This window comes from Protopterus annectens, chromosome 5.part0, assembly GCF_019279795.1.
Source record: "Protopterus annectens isolate FY-2018-M chromosome 5.part0, PAN1.0, whole genome shotgun sequence".
In the NCBI taxonomy this organism is placed as follows: Eukaryota; Metazoa; Chordata; order Ceratodontiformes; family Protopteridae; genus Protopterus; species Protopterus annectens.
Window position 1 is genome coordinate 882,209,083 of NC_056735.1, and position 10,296 is coordinate 882,219,378.

Genomic DNA, 10,296 nt, shown 5'->3' on the forward strand with positions numbered 1-10,296 from the left:
CATATATTAAGTTCCATCTGACTGCATGACGTCCTGTACTTTCTCCACTGTCAGTGCTATTGTTTTAAGCCTAATGAGTTCAAGTTCAAGCTCACATTTAGTAAATGCTTACATAACTAAGCACTGTACACTTAAAGATTAGGAATATAAATAATTAATATCAAATAAGCAAAGTAATAATAACAAAATAGCAAAATAATAGAAAGTACAATAAAATGTAGGTTCTACTATATATAATGCCCAAACACAGAAGGGAAAAAAAATAACTTCAATTTTTTTATAGGGGACATGTCCACCTGAAAGACTGATGTGGGTAGCAAGCCTCCCACACCCTTAAAGGTATACATACCAACTCTACAGTCACATCAACTCTAAGAAGGAAGAGATCTACAAAACAGAAGGGATTGATTGTCAGAACACACAGAAATCACACCAGCAATGATTTTCTAAGGAGCATATTATGTTTTTCATTTCCTTTTTCTTTGAGTTTTCAAGGAATTTCATTATGATCACTTGTAGAGAAACTGACAACTTATTATACTTTCCTATTATTTTGATATGAAGAAAGCAAATAAATCCATTTTGACTGAGTCATGATGAAGACGGAATTTGTTAAATGAAAATTCAAAAGAAAGCAGATAGCTCTCACATAATGTCTTAAAACCAAATACATAGCAGATTAAAATAAGATACAGCAGTTAAAACTTTGCTAGTACATACTTAAACAGAGACATTTAACAAATATTAAGTTTGTGAGACATTTAACAAATATTAAGTTTGCAAAAATACAGTTGTACTAAAAAACACATTCATCACTAGATTTACTATTCTATTAGTGAATGAAACAATTTCTAATTCTGGAATAATGAGACCAACAAATCGTATGTCGAAAATGTCAATGACTAGACAGGAGCAAACAATGTTGAATATCAAACCTCCTGATCTGTACAAACACAGAAACAAGTGCTAATACGGGTCCAGAAGTAGGGCAAGTCTGGCTATTTGCTCATGTGAGCCTCAACATTTTTGGGGTACGATCTTTTGATCTTGTTATTCTGGAATCCAAAATAGTTTCAATTACTAGTACAAGATAAAGCACTCTTACTTCAGAATATTAAATCACTCTTCACACTTGCCAGTTTGTCAACTGTATATCCACCAATGTCTCCCTCCCTGTTCTTACCAGTTTAACAGCAAAGTGCACCTACTGTTCAAAGGTGAAAATGATCAAAGTACAAAAAGGAAAACTGCAGAAAACTCAGTCTGCGACCATGCATCCAGCAGCTATTTTCAAATGATACTATAAGTAGTATAAAAGGTAAGCAGTTCAAAGCAGCTAAATTTAATCAAAATGGAAGCTGTTCGAGATATCCATTTATGTGTGGTGAACAGGGGAATAAAAGTGGTAACTAAGGGTGATTTGGGGACTAGGGATTTAACCAGGCAATATAATACTAAATTTCATTGACAGTGCTCCTCAATCTGCAATGGTGTTTTTGAATGCAACCTGTTGACTAGCTGGTAATGTGGTAGGGTATTATTTTGTCAGAGATAGATATTGTCAGCCTTGTTGCTCATATTTTGCTACTTTGCATATCAGCAATTCATTCTACTTCTTTGTGCATCACATACCAACATTATATGTATTAAATATCCACCGCTCTCTTGGCACGTTACCTGTACTGTGCATAAATGGTAGGCAATTCCTCAGACTGCATGTGTGTACTATTATGCACCATGGTTCACTGTATGAACTGTATACAAACTTCATTGCATACCTCTGTTTACACAAACTGCCTACATGGGTGATGATGTACTATGCTTAGAAATATCCCACTATATCTATAATATTAGTATAAAACAAAAGCATTATTTGGTTACATAACTTTAAATAAATATAATAGAGAAACCTCAAAATTTGTATATAAGAAATCCAGAAATAAAAAAGTACAAAAACTGGAAAAGTAAATCATTTGAATAATTGTACTTTTAAATGTGGAGTATCTTTAACATGTAAATGCATTCTTAAAGCTAATGAATTGTAGTGCCCTATTACAAAAATATAATACATTTGGAGGTAATTTGAACTACTATACTGACAATGCAGTTTATTTACCAGCATGCGTTTTACATTTTAAGACAAATAGAAGGCAGGGCAATAAATAACAGAGCATTTATATAGAATCAAAAGGCTTAAATGATACTCTATACAAACATATGTTTACTTCAGGGGCTGTAGACAAACTTCAGTTTTTATTTAAAATATTGCTGTTAACAACAGAAGTGGAAATGTTGAATATCTACTATGTATAAGATAGGTTATGTGTAATTAATTTTAGCCGCCAATGCATTTCCACTCCTTAATGGATCGGTCAACATCATACCTTTTAACCTCTTAGAAAAAGAAATACGGACAAAGCCATAAATAATGAGGGGGTCAAAGGACCAAAAATAAAGAAATTTTTTAAATGTTGCTCTTAGAAACTTAGAAAGTTGATAGAATTATAGGTTTTACATCAGCATGAATTTTCTGATGGGTATGAAGTCTGAAACTCAAATGTTTATCATTAGTTTCTGATTTCAGTCCTCAATGATTTGCCAGTGATCTGCCAGAAAAACATAATTTTATGTGAAACAGACCAAAAATATGAGGCAAAAATCTGGACATTCAGCAGAAATCTGTATAGTTGAAAGGTATGTCACTCAGCATCATGCCAATGCTGAAAGAAAAGTTATTAAAAATTAATTCAACAGTGCAGTTAAATGCATTACTGCCTCATATATATACTCTGACATTGCTCTGAATAAGCACGTTTTGCAGTCCAAAGAAGCATGCATGACATACTGCTGCATGTTAATACTGTTAATAAAAGTAATTGTCACTTCACTAAGTTATGTATTTGTTTACATACAGCTTTAGTTCTGTTCAGCTTTTAGTGGCACTGTGCTGAGAATTTTAAGTTCTCTACTAAGCTCCCTCTGTTGTGTGAAAGTACCAAAACAACTGCCTTCCAGTCCCATTTCCACATTCTACCTTGTTCACCATACAACCCATCTACATTCTGGTTATTACCTGGCTTAATCAATAGAAACTTATTACTGCCAAAACATGTTTCAAACCAATCTCTAGCATTCTGAAACTCCTCCTCCTTTCAGTCCTTATGAATCTATGTTTTCCAGTGTATCTGCAGAACTCGTATTGCCCATTTTATGCCACTTTGGTCATCATCTTTAATGTCACCTTAGCCTGCATGTGACCTTTTCTACCTTGCTCTAGTTGTTCATCTGTTTTTTTTTCTCTCCAACTCCAATTCATTTCTGTTCCTCATTATCCTATAAGCCTTCCTGTTTTTATTAATTATCCACTTTACCTTCATTTTTGGCTATGCTGGATGTTTTTTCCTTTTTATACATCCTTCTTTCCTTCCTTCATATTTTTCTTTTTCTAATACAGGACTTTTATTCCCTTTCCCTCCCTTTCATATTGTTCTGTTGGTGTAGTCCCACATCTTACCAACTATTCTGTCATTTTTAACATCTCTCCTCTTATTTCTTACTCTACTTTCTGCTAGTATATTGTTTACACTGCTGCATTCTCAGATCCACTCCAGAGGCAATGGACTACAATCTTGGCTATCAGATGTCTGATGTTTATCCTTGTCATACTGCATGTATCAGTAGACATAGAACAGAATTTTCCCTTTCCTTGTTGTGGTTCACGGTATACAATCACATAGTTGATCGCACTGTGTGAGATTAACGTATGTGCGTAAATCAGGTAGCAGAACCATTAGTGCGAGTACTATGTTGTCGAACCTTAGAATAGCGAACAGCCACTAAAGCAAGTTTTGACAGTGTAGTGCAGATCACACTATAGTGAGGATTGTGAAATGTATCCTTTCCTCAGTGTAGTGCGATCTCGGAGTTTGTATATATAAGTGGGGGGGCAGCCCCCCACATGGGGGTGCAGGGGTGCAGGGGGGCTTTCCCCCCTGCAAAACATGTTAAAATATGTTTAGCGGCTATGAGCATTTCAGTGAAGTTGAAATGTTTGACATTCAACATCACTGAAATGCTCAGTTCGGCATTTACTGTGGTCGGTGTTGTGATTTCCGAACATTTTCTTCGGATATCTGCACTTTCGGCCACAGTAGTGTTGAACATGTGATAGTAAACCATGGTTCACACTCTTAAGACACCTTTAAGCAGAGCATCTACTAATTCATTTGCCTTCCCTTCTTTGTACTTGACACTTGACCGTGCACAGCTGGAAGACTAAGGTCTACAATGACTATGTTTTTCTAGTTCTCTGTCTCCATGCCTCTACATCTCCTGAACATGTGTTCCACCTGCTGGCCTGCATATGGTAATCACAGTTAGGGATATCTTACTTTTTCCAAGGTCAAGTCCTTCCTTCCTTCTTTCCTTCCTTCCTCATGCTTCATAAACCTACATGGTGCACACTTACCCCACGCAAAACATTTGCCAAATTCATGTCTTCAGTTTTACATGGCTCTCTTATACAACCTGAATTTGGTATTACTCTATCCATGTTAGTATATATTGAAAAACACCTCTGTATTTATACATTTATTTGTCTGTTTCATTTAATTTCATTTAATTTTTAGATGCATTAGATGCATTAGATAAAGGCATTCCAGTGGGAATGAACAGTATGTAACACAAACACAGTATATTACTTGTTATGGCATCAAGACCAAGTCTGCACATTACATAGTTCAAAGAATGTTCAGCCTACTAATTCAGAATGCTACAACAGATGCAGTATGATTATCTTGTCATATAAATACAGCACTCCTGGGTGAAGGAACTGAGCACAAGCCATGAAATGCAAAGCAACAGTAAGTCACTCAACTGAAGGAATTGAAAAGCAAGAAATACAAGAAAGTACTAGGAATGAAGTAAAGGCAAATTTTACCATAGCTTATTCTTTATATTTCACAATATATGTGATTATGAAAATGTATTTTTTTACATTATACATTTTTTGTAGTATAAAGCAGTATATGAAGCCAGCTGTGACTATGGTTTTGTTTTATAATTGCTGATCTCACTATTTCAACTAATGTAAGTAGACTGTACAAAGAATGTTGATATATTTCAAAAGCCTAATGTTACCTCTCATGTAGGTGGATGCCTGTTTCAGAAATTACTGTCTCGTATAATTTTCTCTCCAATGCTGCATTACAACAGCAGCATTTCCAGACGCTGACCCCCTAGCCATCTGATGATAGTACTACTTATATAGTTAAACAGTCATATTAGCATACATACAATTTCTACATTTGGCTGTGTGTTTTATGTCCTGGTAAATGCAAAATGCCCTTTATATACAGGTGCAGGTACATAACTTCACAGAGTACAGCAGGAGCATGAGGTGCATTACGTCACTGGCACAGAGTCATAGTGTATGTAATGGAAATTGGGTGCTAGACACAAAAGATGCTTTACAATCCTTCAGGGATAATTAATACTTAACAGTATATCCAAGAAGAAGAAGACTTTATAAAGCTTATATTCTGGTCACTTTCACAGATTAATATAGAAGACTTTGGCTATGAGCTGCTACTAAATTTCGTCATGCTATCAGGGATTTAATTCTTGCAGTCACCATGCACCTCCCATCTGATTGTGAAAGTTCTAATGTTCTAAAGTATGAAGGTTAAAAGTCTAAAATAACATCTTTTCTTAGTATAGCAGAAGCATATTAGAAAGGAGTGGGAATGGAAATCAAATCAGATGCAGATGAAAATCAGGCAACAACTGAAAGTACCCAAAAAAACAAAAGGGGAGAATATTCAGAGAAATGCCAGAAGAAATGGAAAGAAAACTGCAAAACCTCAATTACAATGGCAAGTATAGAGAACTCCCGGAACAACCACATGTTGGTCAAGATTTGATGCATGAATGATTATGGAGGGGTGAATTCAAACAAAAAAAGCAACAAGCTAATAATGGTGGCCTAATGCATTAATCAGACACACCAGTAGTACAAAAGGAGTTGTTAACTGCATTTCAGTATGTTATCATTTAGAGTTATTAAATTTGTTGTCATACTTCCAGTGCAAGAAGTATGCAAGAAGTTTCTTACTGTAATTGGTACACCTTGTTTGCATTAGCATAGACTAGATCCAGGCCTGCTGAATCTAGTTTTGTTTGTATGCTTGTTATTTCCCTGAAAAGCTAATTCCACCTAAAACGCGGCTTTACAGCACTTCTGTGGATCCCTAGTGATATCTGCATTGCTTACTATACTTATTTCCTTGTTTCACTTGAAAGAAAGTTACTGTTTGTCATTTTTGCATTTAAGTTACCTGGCACTTGCTCACTAAAGCAATTATATAAGTCAGCACTAAAAAATTAAAAGCACTACACCCTCACAAACTCCCCCTGGAGTACCTTGCTCCCCATTGGCCATTTTTTTCAACTATAAAGAAATTCCCAATACTATTCTAGCATGTCCAAAGGTCAGTTGTCAATCTCCTCTCCAGTCCAGCTGGTGAATCTGGGAATCTTGAGGCAATGTTACAACTGCCTCATGTACACAGACAACCCTCTCCTCCTCCCAACAAATTCCAACACATGTGAGAGATGCAACCATATAGCCTAACTGGAGGCTAAGCTCTCTTAACTCAGTACTGGCGTAACCAGTCAGGAGGAGAAGGAAACCACACTCACTACAATTCCAGTCTCACATAGACCTACCACGACAGCAAACCAAACACATAAACACACAAAAACATACTTGGAGGCTCTAAATAAAAATCTACCTAAGCAGCAGAGACCTCCAAAGCAGATACCCAAGCAACCGCTACCCCAAAACAAAACACGTGCAACACATCGCTCACAAAGCCAGTGTGCCGAACAGTCAAAGCCCTTAAGGCTAAACAACACACCTGATACACTTGTAATAGGTGACTCTATCATCAGGCACACTGACACCAGGCTGAACAAGGAGAAGGTCACGGTGAGCTGGCTGTCGGGCACTAGGATCCGCCACATAACACAAGCACTCAGGTCACTCCAAGGCAAGTACAAATATGACTCAGTCATTGTCCATGCTGATGTGAATGACCTGAGACGCACCACCTGGACTACATGAAAAGAGACATAGAGGAGCTCTCTGAGCATGTAGCCCAGGCCGGTATGACCCTGACCATGAGTAGCATCTTACCCTCACCAAGAATGATGCCACAGTATAAAGACAAGATTATCAATTTCAACAATTGGCTTAAGTATTGGTGTCATTCAAAGGGGATCCAATGCCTGTCAGCCTGGGATGACATGCTCGACAAGCCACGATATGCTCTAGGGACGGCTTGCACCTGTCACCCCTGGGCTTTCAGATATTGGCAAAGGCTCTTGCTACCCCATAGTGCCTTTTTAGGCAAGGCTCAAAGACAAACCCACCTCCATAGGTATCACAAGGGATAAGAAACTAAGAGTAATGCTACTCAATGCCAGAAGTCTAAACCTCAAGATGCTCTAAACTCTCCTTAGCATGGAGAACATCGATATCTGTGCAGTAACAGAAACCTGTTTCAAGGCTCTTGAGAGCACCCCAGCACTACCAGGTTATACCTCATACCATGCTTTTCGCCCCCAAAACTTGGACCAAACCACAAAAGGAGGGGAAGTATCAATATTCGGCAAAGATACCCACACCTCCAGGTTGGTGGCACAGCCGAAGCATCAGAGACTATCCATGTGCAACTAACAGTGGGTAAAACTGCCTTCCAGTTTATAGCCTGCTACAGACCACCCTCCCAAACCCAGGAACCCCACTGCCTTCTTGAGAACACTGGAAAATATGAAGGTCTCTCCAAACACCATTATATTGGGTGACTTCAACTACCCAACCATAGACTGGGAGCATTACTCTAGCTCCAGCACCCAGACCAAATGTACCTCGAATTTATAAACACAAATCATATGGAACAACTTGTTACCATTCCCACAAGAGGGGAAAACATACTGGACCTGATCATCACCAACATGGGGACTCTATGCTCCAGACCAGAAGTGTATCCCTCACTGGTAAGATCAGACCATAAACTAATCTCACTGGATATTCACATCCCGACCCCACCCCATGCCCAGAAAACCACAGTGAAAAACTTCTAAAGCAAATTTCACACTCCTCAAAACCGAGGTGGAATCCTTCAAAGCCCCGGCCTGTGGATAATGCCCAGACCACAAAATCCTTTATAAACGCATACTATGAACACCTTCAGGAATGCATGGATCATGCAATCCCAAATAAAGCCAAGACCATATCCTCCAAAGGCAGACATCCTGTCTGGTGGACCCCAATATAAACAAACTATACAATAGAAGGAGGAAGCTACTTACTACATGATAGAGCAAAATCCCAAAAGGGAAGGCATCTCTGATCAGTATTAGCAAAAAACTACGGGCACTCATAAAATCATCTAAGGCCAGCTTCGAGAGAAAAATTGCACAGGACACTAAGGATAATCACAAGGCTTTCTTTAGTTATGTTAGGAACCTGGGTGGGAATTCCCAGATATGCTCAGAATTAGTCCAAAATGACAAAAAATACACCGAACCCACAGACATTGCCAACATCCTAGCTGACAGGTTCAGCGCAAACTTCTCCCCTCCCACCAAAAGGGCTAATATCTAGCCCAACAGAGTGCTGCCCCCCTGACATCCCAGATGCTCAGGTAAGAGCTGCCCTCTCCAAAGCAAGAAACACAGCATCAATGGGACCAGACGGTGTCCTACATGAACTCCAAGAAGAGCTAAACCCAAACCTAAAACTACTGTTCAATCTCAGCCTTACTACAGGATATGTACCCAAAGAGTGGCGTACAGCAACAGTGGTCCCTCTCCACAAAGGTGGTGCCTCAACGGATCCTGGAAACTATCACCCCATACGTCTCACTAGCTTGGTCTGCAAAGCTATGGAAAGGATCATCATGGACCTTATAAATAAAGATATTGGGGACCTACAGACACTGGATCCTACCCAGTTCAGCTTTGTTAAGGGCAGATCCTGCCTCTTAAACCTGGTCGATTTCTTTGAAACAGTCACCAAGGCCATTGACAAGGGGAAGGTGGTCCACACAGCCTACCTGGACCTCGCAAAAGCCTTCGATACAATACCCCACTTGGGCATTATAGATAAGCTCACCAGCTTAAATATAAACCCCTATGTCACTAGATGGGTTGCAAACTGGCTCAAGGACAGAACCCACATGGTTAGAATAGCTGGAGCCATGTCCAAACACTCCAAACCAGTTACAAGTGGCATCCCACAAGGCTCAGTCCTGGGACCTCTCTTGTTCGGTATATATTTCTCGGAGGTACAGGCCAACATGGAAGGACTGTGGCTGACCAAGTTCACAGATGACTGCAAACTGGGCGCCATAATAGACTCTCCAGCCAACACAAGCATCCTCCAAAAGGGCCTCATAGAAACAGACAACTGGTGCCAGAGCCATGGCCTCAAGCTAAATGCCAAAAAGTGTATAGTCATCCCCTTTGGCAAAAACAAAGTGCCCACAAATTACCACATAGGTGGTAATCCATTAAGTACAGAAGAAGTAATTAGGGACCTGGGGACCCAAGTTGATAGCAATCTCTCATTTGACAACCACGTGGCCAAAGTGGTTAGAAAACATTTTATATAGCCCACCTAATCATGAAGGGATTCACATCTAGATCAGGGGAGGTCATCGTGCCTCTTTACTCATCCCTCATCAGGCCCATAATTGAGTACAATGCCCCTTTTGGGATGTACCTTACCAGACACCTGCAGCAACTGGAAAGACCCCAAAAGTACCTCACCAAGAGGATCAAGGGGCTCAAACAGATGCTGTATGCTGCCCGGTTAAACAAACTCCAGCTTTACTCAGTGGCATACTGTCTGCTTAGAGGCGATCTGTGCCTGACGTATAAAGCCATGTCCAACCCGGAATTAATGGACATGCTGCACCTCAGAAAATTCAAATCCCATCGAGGGACTTGAACCTCAGCACTGAAATAAATAGGACATGCTGGAGGGACAGATTCATAACCCAGAGGCTCCCTTCACTTTGGAATAAAATCCCAGTCCAGGTTAGGCAGAGTCCCTCATTGACTATCTTCAAGAGGAATCTTGATGAGCGGATGGGAGATCGTAGGTTTACCCCGGGTATCACTTCTGTGTCACTGTTAGACAGAGGCACAGTATACTAACCTCGAAAAAGGGCATAGCAAAATTAATTTAAAATGGGTGGCGAAAGCCATACACACTCTGACTAGGCTTAT